General features: G+C 45.4%; 1 protein-coding gene across 1 annotated transcript in view; it reads left to right on the forward strand.

Moving 5' to 3' along the window:
• Positions 1–13,345, forward strand: part of LOC138689248 (uncharacterized) — a 210,723-nt gene that overhangs the window by 49,848 nt on the left and 147,530 nt on the right. The window contains exon 2 of the mRNA XM_069803499.1: positions 2,437–2,509. The gene's annotated coding sequence lies outside the window, so the exon portion shown is untranslated. The remainder of the gene's footprint in view (positions 1–2,436; positions 2,510–13,345) is intronic.

The raw sequence follows: 13,345 nt of genomic DNA on the forward strand, positions 1-13,345 counted from the left end.
AAAAAAAGTCCTGACCCAGTGAGGCATCATCTCCAATGGAACAAAACAGCTGCAGGGGAAAATGCACAAAAACAACCCGTCCTCTTTGGACTCAGGCTGTGAGTGTGCGAGGTGTCTTGTAAAACACTCAGTGTAAAGATGAAAGCTGCACAGGAATCCAGAAATAGTACTGCAGAAGATTAAGCAATAGGTGCTTTCAAAAAAGCATTAGTAATTTCCTAATATTCCCTTCTATCGTGATTTTTTTCTTTTTTTTTTTTTTATAGCTCTTAAGATAGAGCAGAAGTGGCTACAAGTGAAAAACTAATTCAGGAGCTGTGAGAGGAATTGGGTTTGGTCTCTACAAGAGTTTTTTTTAATGTTTCTATTATCATTATCTTAAATTATTCAAAAGTGTCATTTTGCACTCACGGTGCAGGCACATGGTTTAATAAAAGCACATGAAGAAGGAGCCTCCTTATTTCAAAAAAGAAAAAGGGGGAGCCCTGTCCTCACTCCTGCCATCTGTAATGGGAAAGGTCCTGCTGGTTCAGCATCGTGCCTGGAGGGGAACACGGCATGGCAGAGGGGGCTGATTTTTTTGGCCCATCAGGAAAACGTTTTGCAATGATGCTAAAAATTCAGGGATATTCAGGGCTGGTTTCCAAAGCAGTTGTAGGGCAGCATAGGAAAGAGTAAACTTTATTTTCTCCTGGTTCCCACGTACTGAATGGCACCAAAACCCCATTAGAGGTCTGCGCAGCATATGGAGGGTTTTGGGCTCGGCATGGCGTATTGTGTGTTGGCTAATGGTCCAAAGGCTGGTTCTGGCCAATGTGGGTGGGAAATTGTTTCTCAACATCTGCACGTAAGAAGATCAAGTTAATCAGCCTCTGATTCCCTGTCAAACAGAACTACTGTGGTTTTCAACATTTTTAAGTGTGAAAGGAAGAAATCTGCCACCCACGACCAAATGTCAAAATTGAAGGCTGGTGGCTTGATCTCCGAGGTCTTCAGCAGCTCCCATCTGGCTCGGGCAGCCCTGCTGCCATCCTGAGCACAGATCGCTGAGGGTCATTTCTGGCACGAAGAAATGGAGACTGGGGCAGGGAGAGGGATTTAGGATACCTTTTAGGTGTTTGTGGGTTTTTTTTGTTTTATTTTGTTTTTTTAATAAGATGAAATCCACCAGTAATTATAGCTGCAAGAGGGAAGAGAGGAATTGTGACACTCGTGAATCGAGAAAGGATGCTTTAAATCAGCTCTAGCGGAGTCACTGGTAAAGATCATTTTATCCCAAGAAGCATCAAGGCAGAAGGACTCATAGGATCTGAGAGTGGCAGGGCACTGATGTGAGACAAAGAGCTCCTGGGGAGGGAGTGAGGAAGAAAAAGTAGGTTAAAAAAATATTTACAGTGGATTTCCAGGAGAAATTTTTTATCTTGATAAATCCATCTTTCTAGAAAAGTTATTTTGGGAAACCTCTCAAATGTATTTAAGAAGCCCAGACCAAAGTACTCTAGAGAAAATCATTTATGTAGCCCTACTGAGTAGTATTCATTTAAAAAAACCAAAACCCACCATAATGGGAATAATTTTTTTTTTGTAATCATATTTTGTTGATTCAAGTCCCTGAATGGAGTTTCTCTGCTTCCATCAGGTTAAACTTTGAGAGCTGTAGGCGGTCCATTGAAAAGATGTGATCAATTAATTTTATATGGGGAACGTACAATCAAACACTAAGCATCAGGACACTGTCCCATGGGCTTGGTATCTCCTCTCAGTCCTTTCCTTTGGTTTGAACGTAATTTGTGCTGGTGTAAATGACTACAGGATGCATGGAGGTGAAGGACAGGACCCTTCAGCTTGGAAATGAGCACGGAGGAGAAATACAAGGGAAAGCAGCACAGGCTGCTCAGAGGATTCACCTCTGCTCCTTCACTCTGCACTCAGAAATGGTCGAGTAGTTTGCCATAGCGTTGGTGGAACTGGGGGAGAGTGCCTTGATTCGTACGAGTGATCGTCCTGGAAGTTGTGCTGATGGTACCTGGAAATTCATCTTTTGTTAACCTTGTGTTGTTGTAATTGTCCAGTCGGGGCGCAGAAAAATATACTGAGTTTGGTGATAAATTTCCCAGGTGAATATGATGAGATGTCCCAGAGCAGTTCTGGAACTCAGTTTCAACTGTAGCAAATGGTGAGGAAGGAAGGGGCTGGAAGGAGAGGAACAATACTTCAAGTGGCTAGAGACAGAGCACTAACATCCAACAAAAATGAGGCTATACCCATGACAAATATTTTTTTTTGCAAGTTTAATCTGATCAGCTGTAATACTAAGCAAAAAATCAAAATAAACCATAAGACAAATAGAGCCTTTTAAACATGGTATGCTGATGTAATTGCTTCATTTGGTTTGTTCTTACAATATTTTTACTTTTTTTTTTCTTTTTTCTCTAGCTACAAAAAGCCCAGTGAAGCAATCTCTGCTGGGGAAAAAGAAACCCCCAAGCCCAACCAGCCAAAATCCACGGTAAGCATCGATTAATATTTTTTCTTTCATTCTTAAGTTGTCAGTAACTCACGTTTCTTTAAACGGATTCTAACCTTGGAGTACGACAGCGTTGTATCTGCTGAACCACAGAGCTAGTGTCTGCACAGAAACATGCTTTTTTTTTTATTAGTGATGCAAAACCAGGGAAATATTCCTCCCCAGGTATGCCTGTTAAAGGTAAGCACACCACGCAGGGTGCAGATTTGATACGACTACTCCTTCCGCACAAAGGCTGCTTAGAAAAGCGCGAAGCATCACCGCTGGTACCATTTCACGCCTGGTGCCTTCAATAAAGCTGAAGGCAGAGCAGGCAGGGAGCTGGAGGTCAAGGGGCAGGCTCGGCTCGATGCATCCCACAGCCTCCCTCCAAATATTACCTGCCTAACCTGCATTGCTTTCGCAGTGAGGTGGTGTGCAAACCAATCCCCCTCTGCGATTAAAGATGGAAAAATCCCTTCTTTTATGCAATTGTTTCTTTTCTCGTCTCTATTTTTGTCATTGGCTGACAGGGTGGGAAGAGAGAAGGAAAGGATGGGGAGGGAGGTACCGGGGAGAGGAAAACTACCACCAGATCAGGTAATTGAAGTGAGAAGGAAGGAAAGGGAAGGGAGAAGGAGAAAAGAGATGCTAATTCCTGAAGCTGCCCCCTGCAAACGAGTTCAGGCTCCTTTACAGGTGCTCGAGCTTGGTGAGTCTGTGCCAGGGTCATAAAGCCCAAACTTGAGCAGGTTTCTCTTCCAAGGAGGGCTCATCCCCGACTCGATTCAGCAACATCAAGCAACGTGCTTCTGAAAACACAACCCAGCCACGGTGGCTGGTGCGAGGCTGCTGCACCGTTGGATGTTTTATCCTAAACTCCCGGGGGCATCAGCCAGATGGGCAGTTGCTACCGTGCCTCCCAAGCGATGCTGACACCGACTGCAAACAGAGTTTAGGCTGGGAATAAGGAATGGGTTAGTCTGTGCCCAGCTGCCTTCCCTCAGCCATGGCATGCTCCAGGCAGGGAGGCAAAACCAAAGGTGTTACCTTCCGCTTGCGAACCATGGCAGCGCTGCAGAGATCTTGTGTTTGGTGGTTTCCTGCTGAAATTGGAAGGAGGCCCAGGGCTTGTCTTAGATTTGCTGACTTAGGAAGTTCTCTAGAGGTCGGGATTTCAGAGAAGTTTGGGGGTTGGCTTGGAAGGGTTGGCTTTTTCAATGAGAACACAGCTACTACACAGCTCGCTGCAAAGCCTTGAATCAGGAAGAATACATTTTGTTAAATTGTTCTGCAGAACAATGATTTTGGAAAACAAAACGGCAGCAACCAGAAAGAAAACCCCAACAAACAAAATAATATTTATTTCTGCCATGGCAGCTCTGTGAACTGAAAATGGGATGTTTTGTTTTGCTGGGCTTGTACACAGAATGTGATTGTATCCAGTTGCAGACAAAAAAATATGTCTGGGCCTTGGAAGGGGGAAGAGGAGGGTGGGAAGATCTATGTCTGCAGAATCACTGATGCAGGAAGATGCAAGTGCTGTGTTGTGTCTAGTTGCATCATGTGTGAATCCATCAGCGACTTAAAGAAACAGCAAACTCGGTGCAACCTCTTACCGTGGTTTTTCCATCTGCTCCCTAATCTGCTGGTGATGAATGTTCAGCTTTGCTATCTCCTACCCTCGAGAAGTCCTTTGTGGGAGCTCCTGGTGATTTTTCTTAGCTGAAAAAATACCCAAGAATGTCTGCAAACTTTTGTGAAAAAACGTCTGTCAAATTGTTACAGTGGCATGCTGCACTGTCCTTATCTCAGCAAAAAGTAATGCTAGATTTGTTACTGAATTTCTTAGAGTGCCTTTTAGGGGTTTTTTTTGTATCCTGACTTTAATGCTCTGGTAAAATGATAATTATGGGTGGAAAGGCAAGTGTTTCAACATGTAGTTTGGACCTTTGGGTGCAGGTGTGGGACTTGAGACCGTAACGTGCTGATCGCGAGGTCAAAGCTACTCTGTGAAACTGCTGATTGAGTTTAGTCTTAGGAAGAATTGTCCTCCTAAATCTTTGTGCATGGTTTAGCGTTTACGCTAAACCAAATCCTTCTCTCTTACGTTGCTCATTGAATCTCAGGAGACCTGTCTGCCTCCACAAGGAATCTGTCAGCCTGCTACCAACAAGCTCATATCCATGCGTTGACCTGCTCAGGGACTGACCGTTTTCATTTTTAGCCTAGTTTTTTCTCAGGAAAGCAGTTCTGTGCCATCCCAAGCAGTGTGTAGGCGTTCAGTTTCCATAATATTTTTCAAGCCTGTCAGCTAATTTCTATCAGTTTAGACAGAGGTGGAAGTCTCAATGATATTTAATTCCTATGAGTTTTCCAGCACGGGCAGTGGGGGAGAAGGGAGACCCCATCGCTTCTCCCCCGCGAAGGGTAGGGAGCTGCATAATTTATACCTCTATTAGGCATCAGAGACCCCACCTCTGTTGTCTACCTCAGCAGTAGGTATTTTGAAAAATCAAGCAGAAACACCACTAGTTTGTTTATTTGCTATTTGCTCACTTACCCATTGAAGGATTTGGTTTTTGAAATGAGCCGTGGAGTGGTGACCACCAATCAACGCGACGTTTCTGCGGAGCTTTGGCTGTGTTGTGTGCTGGGTAGGTCTCAGCATGGAGGGCGGGGGGGTGGTGAGTGGGTGGTAGGAGCTGGGTCAGAAAGCTGGGTGCTTCTCTTTCTGCCTGTCCCAGGACGTCCTTTCCCAGACAATACAAAATCTTCATTTGTAATGATTACAAAAACCTTTTCTAATTGACATCTGAAATACAGCCTTAATTACTATGGGTGGTTTCAGTATTAGTCGCGTTGGTATCACGTTGATTTTGGTCATTGTACAGGAACACCTATGATTTCACTGACCCGTAATGAGAGCAAGGATAGCGCTTGATGCAGCAGAACCCTCCAAAATGTTTTGCAATGACAACTGGGGCTGTTCTGCCTTTGGTCTGTAGTAATTACAGGAATAGTACGTAAACGTGAGACGACGATGTTGCTCTGATGTTAGGCAAGCTTTGCGCCGCTGAAACTTTACACTAACTCCTGCATGGAGAATGACTTGGGTAAGACAAGAAAGAAGCTGAAAAACTGTTCGCTGCTACCACAGAGGTCCTATGGCGGTTACACATCCACTCCATTGTGCTATCATTTGTGCACACGAGTATATTACTATAGAAGGACTGTTGTATTAGCAAAGGCTATCCTCAATGGTGGTAATTTGGTTTTGTCATGGTAATACAATGCCGATACACTGCAGACACAAAAGTAAGTTCTGCATGGCTTGGCAAAGAGATTTTCACATAGCTGCTGGGTGAGTCCATTGGTTTCTCAATGTTCCTAAACAGGAATGGGTCAATGGTAATTTTTAGGAAGGCAGATGCCCCTTGCTGAGCTTGTCTGACTATAAAGTGCTGCACAAGACATGCAACGTACATAGCATCCTCAGCTCCTCTGTGTAACTTGCAGACTGTTAAAACTGCACAGCAGGAACGAGGACTCTTTTAATCCACTGAATTTGCTGTTTAGCATGACCTGAATAATCCGGTAGGGCTAACGTGATCTTCAGCACTAGCACTCAACTGCCTGTTGTCCTCTTTGAAGCTGCAGGATATCAAAAATATCTGACTGGTTTGGACTGAAGAAAGTTGCTTGGATAGTGTCTGTGTGTAATTTGTTTTTCAGTGGTATTGTTCCAGGCTCTGCTATTCTCAATGCCAGTAAGTCTCTGTTTCTGTGTGAACTTTTGGATAGGATCTCTCATGATCATGCTACTTCTTCTGTTGACCACAGCTGCCTGTTCATCATGACTTCCTTTATGTTTTCTCTTTGGTGGGAAATGAAAAGCAGAGGAGGTCAGAGCCAGCGTAGGAAAGTTAAAAATGTGTCAGTAACTGCCTAGCAGGAGGCAGACTCCTTTCTCCAGATTGCTGGATACATGGAGGTAGAGCCTTGATTGGTGTAAATTGCCATAGATGAGAAAGTACTCTTATTCACTCAAATTTATAGCAGCTATATGGATGTCTAAATTCTTCCTGCTGTTCAGCAGCACCATGACCAGCAGCAGCACAGCACTGGCAGGATGATGGATGTGAAGAATTGGACCAAAATGTCTTTTCCCATGGCTGGTGATCTTGGTGGTCAATGTTTGGTTACATCTTTCCACACACAGTAACTGGCTGAGTTGTGTGTATTCTTCCTCTCCAATCTGCCTTCAAGAAATAATCACGTGAGAAAGGGAGGTGTATTTTGGGGAAGGGTCTCCTATTTCTCCAGAGCTCTATGGCTCTGTCTGACTTGTAATCTACCCAGTCCTTTCTATCACTAATGTTAAGAGCTTCTCTGGGGTTATGAGAAAAGGATGTTGATAAGGCAAACTTTCAAACCTAGCATCCTTAAGAGGGCATCCAAATGCTGCACTGTACAAAGGAATTGAAATTAGCTCTAAATGCAGTTGGCTTTACCTGCTTTATGAAAAAGAGAAATATATTTTAAAAGGATATGTTTCATGTAATCATGCTGGGTTTATCAAGTGCAGAAAGATGTCTCCTAACAATACCCAGGAAGATTACAATTGTCAATCAGAGCAGAGGTCCTGTTCTTGCCTCTTTGCCTCCCTCCCCTGCCGCTCTGCTTTTCCTGGGCATAGCAGCACTGAACAAGGCAGAGAGTGTAAAGAACTATTTAACTATCAAAAGACAGTGCCAGCCAAGCATGGCACTGAATTTCAGCTCCTAAACATGCCAATAATGACGTTTTTAAATGGAGAAACATGCACAAAAGCAAGAGTGGAAGCCATCCTGTGTGGTCTCGTGAATGGTACATGCTGTCTTTCTGGGGCTTCTCAATAGCACGAGGGCTGCTGCAAAGTGGGCAAAACCCTTCTTGAAGCTTGAAGGGCTCCTGGAGCTCTTCAGCTCATTGCAGGATCCTCAGAAACCCTCAGCATCCTCCTCCTCCTGGCACGGCAGGGTCGATAAAATCAGATCAAGGCTTAGCATTTCTAAACAAAAGGGAGTGGTTAAATGGGCTTTTAAACACTGGAACCTGTCCAGCTTGTTGGGAGGCGAAGCCTGGAGAGGCGGGGGTGAGGAGAAAGCGCAAGGTGCCAAACTCGGAGTAGAGTGGCACTTGTGAGCAAAGTTGTTGGAAAGTCATTTTGTTGCTTGTGTTGTGCAGTGTGTGTGTGTGTGTGTGCACGCACAGAACAGATTGGCAGACGCCTGTGCCCACGAAGGCGGGCTGGGGGCCGGGGGGAGGCTGCTTTGGAAAGGTGCCAGTTGTTCCATGGGCTTTATGCCATCAGGATTTTTTTTTTTTTTTTTTTTCCCTTCCCTTCCTCCCCATCCCAGCCCCCAAACGCACACGAACAGGCTGGCAGGAAGAGCATGCTGAAAAGGATCTGACAGTTTGAACAACACTCGATGACTTAGTTTGTTTTCCCTGACTTTGCGCCAGCAAGCAGGTCTATGGATGAAAGACTTTATTAGGCTTTTAAAGCCACTGACACAGGTCTTTCTTTGACCTGAGGTACTTGAGAAGAAATGAAAACAACGTGTAACTTTCATGGAGTTGAAAGACTGCCCAAATCGAAGAATACGGTTTACAAGGGATCCCAAGTATCACAAAACGCTTCCCAGGGTGAAGCGCAGCAGAGCAGAGCGGGGGGAGAGCCCCTCCTGGGCAGAGGGAGAAGACGTTCAGTCGCTGCTCGTGATGAGGAGGAAAGCTGATCTGGCTAATTAGGATATTACGAGATGATCGCATCCAGCGGAAGGTGCCATAACTACTCACCAGCTTTCTGGGTGTCCAATGTAGGGAAGTGATGGAAATTAGCGCTTATTACCAGGAGCCTGTAACCTCGCAGGCAATCCCAGCACTCACTGGGTACCGCCACGGGGCTGTGCGTTCAGCACTGGAGCTTCTGCTCCACCTGGCTCTGCTTAGACCTGTCAGGAGAGCCGTGAAAGAAAAGCCACGTACTATTAGCAGCGGTGGCATCCACAAGGAAAATGTAGGACATTTGGATCCTCCTCCTCCCGCAGCGATGCCGGAGAGTCTTAAAAGGGTCAGAGCTGGTTCCGAATATTACCTAAATTATCCCCTCTTCAGTTCTCAGGGGTAGAGGGAGAATTTCTCATTAATTTTGTGTATGCCTACTTTATTCCTGAAGGAGCTTGGTTGAAGGATTTTAACAAGAAAACCAAGAATTAGGCTTTGCTTATGAAAAATAAAAATAAACAAGCCCCTTGGTGAGGAAAGAGAAAGCATCAAAGAAGCTGCAGGTGCCAAAGAAGGAATGGTGCAGTGGATGCTAGAAGTAACTACCTATGTGAAGGAGCCCCCCACTTGGAAAAGTAATAAAAAAAAGGGTGATTCATCCTTTTTTCTTGCTAAAGCCTCATAGAAGGAAAATGATGGCAGGCCAGGTTTGTAGAACTGAAACAGTTTCTCAAAACCGCAGACCAGGTGACTGAGAAACAAGTATGATGGATGCTGGCTTATCAGTCTTGGAAATCACAGAAACTGCAACCGCACCTATTTAAGCCCCAGTAGGCTGAGGAAGGAGTTTTCATGGTTACAAGCCATGAGAGAAAAGTTTTTCTGGAGCTTACTACAGGCCTGATCCTTCCCCAGACTGAAAATAAAATGCTGCAGTCAGCAGAGACCGTGACTCCGACAGTTTTAGGATGGGCCAGGGTTGTCACACGAGGACATCTTCTAAGAAAACTCCATGGAAGAGCCACATTTTCCTTGCAGGGTTAATAACACCTTCTGCTATCTTAAAACCTTGCTCTGTTGATAGCGCAGAGGGTTGAGGACTGTGACGAGGCCCCGTTCAGCTGTCACCGAGGTGGATGTGACAACAGCCACCTTCATACAGAGCCACCACTACCTTCAGTCACTTTAGCACAGCTTTGCTCTCTCTAGCAGAATTGCTCTCCAGTTTGCTTGTAGGCAAGGTTTCCAGCAGGCTGACACGGAGCTGCAGCTCTGTGGAAGTGCTAGGTGATACCTGCTGATCTGCAAAATGCACCCAGGGAGCTTGGGTTTGCGTTTTGGGTCATCTGCGTAGATGTGCCTCACCGGAGGGTCTGGGGGCTCGCTGGGATCTGTGCCCCGTGTGGAAGCAACACGTGAACTGTCTCTCCAAAAGTTTGATGTTCACAGTGAACTTGTGAACAAGAAACCTAGAGGAGGCTGACTCAAACACGGAATTTGCTCCCGGCCCTTTTGTTTCAGGTCCCGGCAGTGCCTCTGTGGGCGCGTGTGCGGGAGCGCAAGGACGTGTCTGTGTTTCTTGTTTCCTTTCTATAGGACTGAATGTTCTGAGCGATCATGTTATTGTATGTGTCTGATGAGCCATATGGAAGCTGTGAGGCTTCAAGAGTGTTTTGGGAATATAATGCCAGGAACTGATAATCTCAGCAGCTCTTCCTCCTTATTATCGCATTGCTTTTGCTGCCATACTCACTTGAAGCTATTTACGCCCCTTCTCTGAGAAGCTGGTATTTCCCCACCACAGTCTTCATTCTCCATGGGGTAGAAAGGCTTTGGGAAGTGCCGTCTGAGGCTCATTGCGACTCGCTAATGCTTTGCAGAGCCCATTCTGTTGTCAGGCTGCCTGCAAAGGGTTTGTAGCATGAAATAACTCAGACTCTCTGATCGGAAAGATTCAGGTTTTGCAGTACTATTAGGCAGACAAAAGGTGAATTAGCCCCACTCTGTGAAACAGCCCTGACACGGGGTGGTGCTGCTCTGTCACCAGCATTATTTCGCAAACTGGTTTTCTACGGTCTTTGATTCCAACAAGGCAACTTGCAAAATACACAAAGGATCAGATTGTATCTCCTAGCGCTGGCTGGCGTTTCCTTCCTGTGGGACATCGGCGGCTGCTGCTTTCTCTCTTTCCACACCTTTGCTTCTCCTGACCTCCTTCCAGAAAACCCACTGGCAGCTGTTTAACAGTTTCACTAGTGAGTCGGGCAGTGGGCACTTTTCCATACTGTGTGTTTTTTCTCCTCCTGTGTTTGAAGAGCCTGTTCTTCCCCTGCACCTGTGGAGCTTGTTAATGTCTGCAGAAGATTCAGTTCTTTGACTGCAATCCAAGCCTGCACCATCTGAAGCAAACTGCATCCTCCTGCCCTTTGAATGATCCTGATCTTATCTTCTGGTCTGGCTCAGCCCTGCACAAGCAAGGATGGCTGACAAAACTGGGGTTGGATCAGGTAAGAGGGGTGGACGCTTTGAAAAATTATAATCTTCCTTGCTGTGCACCCAGTGACCAAGACAAGACACTTGACCCAGGGGTGAAGCTGGGGCTCCATGCATCTCCTCTCCTTGCCACAGACTTGACCTGTTAGCATGGCTGCACAGGAGAGCCTCAAAGTACCAAAAATTATGATTCCCCCATGTGACTGATGAAGAACTAAGTACCACAGGGGCAACAGCACTGTCTCCTCCAAGGGTCCTTATCGACGTGGGGACTTACAGCCCCGATGTTTGACCAGGACATCTCAACGGTGCAGCTTTTTTCAAGGGCTGGGTTGTTCAATGTCCACTGCAGCCTCAGTCTGGAGCAGTTCAAGATAATTTCTGTTTATGAATTTACTTTTTTCATGCAAAGGGCAGGAAGTATGAGACCCATACTAAAAGTTTGCCTCCCCTTGAACGAGTGAATGCAACTTAACTGGAAAGACTTTAATTATCACCCAGTTCTTGCAGCACTGGGGGGAGTGTCTAACCTAGCTTAAGGGCTCTTTGAATCCTGTTAGCCCCTTGAGTTTTCTTAACCCCTGTGATACATTTTGTGATCCCCGCAGCCCCTGTGTGCTGTGCTGGGGATAAACGCCAGGCAGTTTTAGCATTATGCGTGTTATACACCCAGCTCATCCCTCTATGGACTGTTCATTTCCATATGAAACATTTCTTTAAATAGCAACAGTCTCAGGGGCTGATTTTATTGTCCTTGCTGTGGCTGATCTCAGTCATAGTGCCCTTTTGAACATCCTGACTTATTATTTATTTCTGGTGATCTTTGTGGCCCCGTAATTACTTCTTACCCATCCATTTTTCATACCAGAATTCTTACTCTGCAGTCTGGTCCCAGCCCTCTGCCACGTTCCTGTCAGTGACACAGGTCTCTGAGCAAGGATCTTCCTCTAGCGAGAAAATCCTCATCTTTGCAATCTGTCTCAGCTTCCCCAAATCTCTCTCCAAAGGAGTAACAGGGCACCTGCATCGCTTTTTGGTTGCCCTGGAGAGAAAGGGAAGAGGAACCCTGTCCCGGTGCACAAGGTGGTGGGGACCCCCACGGGATGCCCATGCCCACAAGTGCAGTCCCCGAACCGGCTTTTGTGCGAGGAAAACCTCGGCAGAGGTGCCTGTGTACACCCAGCATGGCCTCGACATACTGGAAACCAAACCCTGCCGCTGAGGAGGACCAAGCGTAGCATTTTGGGGGAAAAAAAAAAAAATTTTTTTCAAAAGCAACACCTAGCACTTCCAAAGCAAGGAAGACAAGTCAGTGAAGTGGATATTTTATTTGAGTGCTTCTTGGTGTTTCTAAGAGGATTGGTTTTAAATAAAAAGGTTTGTAAACAAACAGGTTTTCTTTTTCGGTAAGTCCCTTTGAATGTACATCTTTTTTGATAATGAAACCACTTTGTGCGTGTCCCCCTGTTTCAATTTCCTTTCAAATTTAAATTTCCCGTATAGGAAATAAATGTGCCTGATTATTTCTAAATAGCTTTTCTATTAGTCCTTGCAAAGTTGTCCATATACATACGTATATATATTTTTTTCCCTAGGTTTTTCTTCACTTCCCCAAATATGTGCGCCGATCTTCTGTGTTCTTTTAATGTCTTCCAGGAGATTTCCATTCCCCACATCAAGTCTTCCTAAATTGTCTCTTTAATCCCCAGGTTTTTAGTGCTTGGCAATGCTACTTGTTCTGAAGTGCCGTGATGGGAAGGTGGAGGGGTTTTTTTCCCCCTCATTAGCTGCTTTTAACATTCACCTCCTTTGTTTGTGTATCTTCTTTAGATTCCCTTCCCTTTGTGGGCAGGGCTTTGCTCTTCTGAGGTGTTAATAAGCCTCTGGCAGAGACGACATCTGTGGCAGAGGACATTAAGTTCTGAAAAACATACTTCTTGTGTTATGAGGCCCGTTACCTCATCTGAGCAGCAACTACAGCTTTTAAAGAGCAAGGACAAAGGAAACACTGGCTTAGGGCTGCTTCATGGTGGGTGTTTTTTTTTTTTTTTTTATATATCAAGACTCTAGCTCAAAGTGTTTGTATGGGAGAGGGGGGAAGAGACTGCCGAAGGGCGGAACATAGAGGAAAACTTGTGAAGGGGAAAGGAAAAAGAGAAGAGGCTATTTAAAAATACTGCGCATCGCTTAAACCAACACCTAGTGAAGGATAAAGGCTTTACAGTGTATATAAGTGATCCATCCATCTGTTCATTCCTTTTATCCAATCCTATAGTCATGGGTATCATAAGCAGGAATAAGAGCGGTTAAAGCCTCCCCATCACAGGCATGTCAGATGTTCCACACTGAACAAGATCAAACCAGGGATTTGCAGCCTGTGGGATGCAAAAAGATGTCATGGAGGGATAAGTGCTCTTCCCTTCCTATATCGACAAATGGGAAGGGATCGTTTTTAGCAGGACGGAGAGGAGACCGCTAGCATCACCCGCACAAGGGGATGTTAATGGCTGGATTACCACCTTGCTGCTACCAGGTGTAACTGTCTAAAAAGTTGCAAACTGAGTGCATCAAGAC

The sequence above is a fragment of the Haliaeetus albicilla genome, chromosome 2 (genome assembly GCF_947461875.1).
Source record: "Haliaeetus albicilla chromosome 2, bHalAlb1.1, whole genome shotgun sequence".
NCBI classification, from domain to species: Eukaryota; Metazoa; Chordata; class Aves; order Accipitriformes; family Accipitridae; genus Haliaeetus; species Haliaeetus albicilla.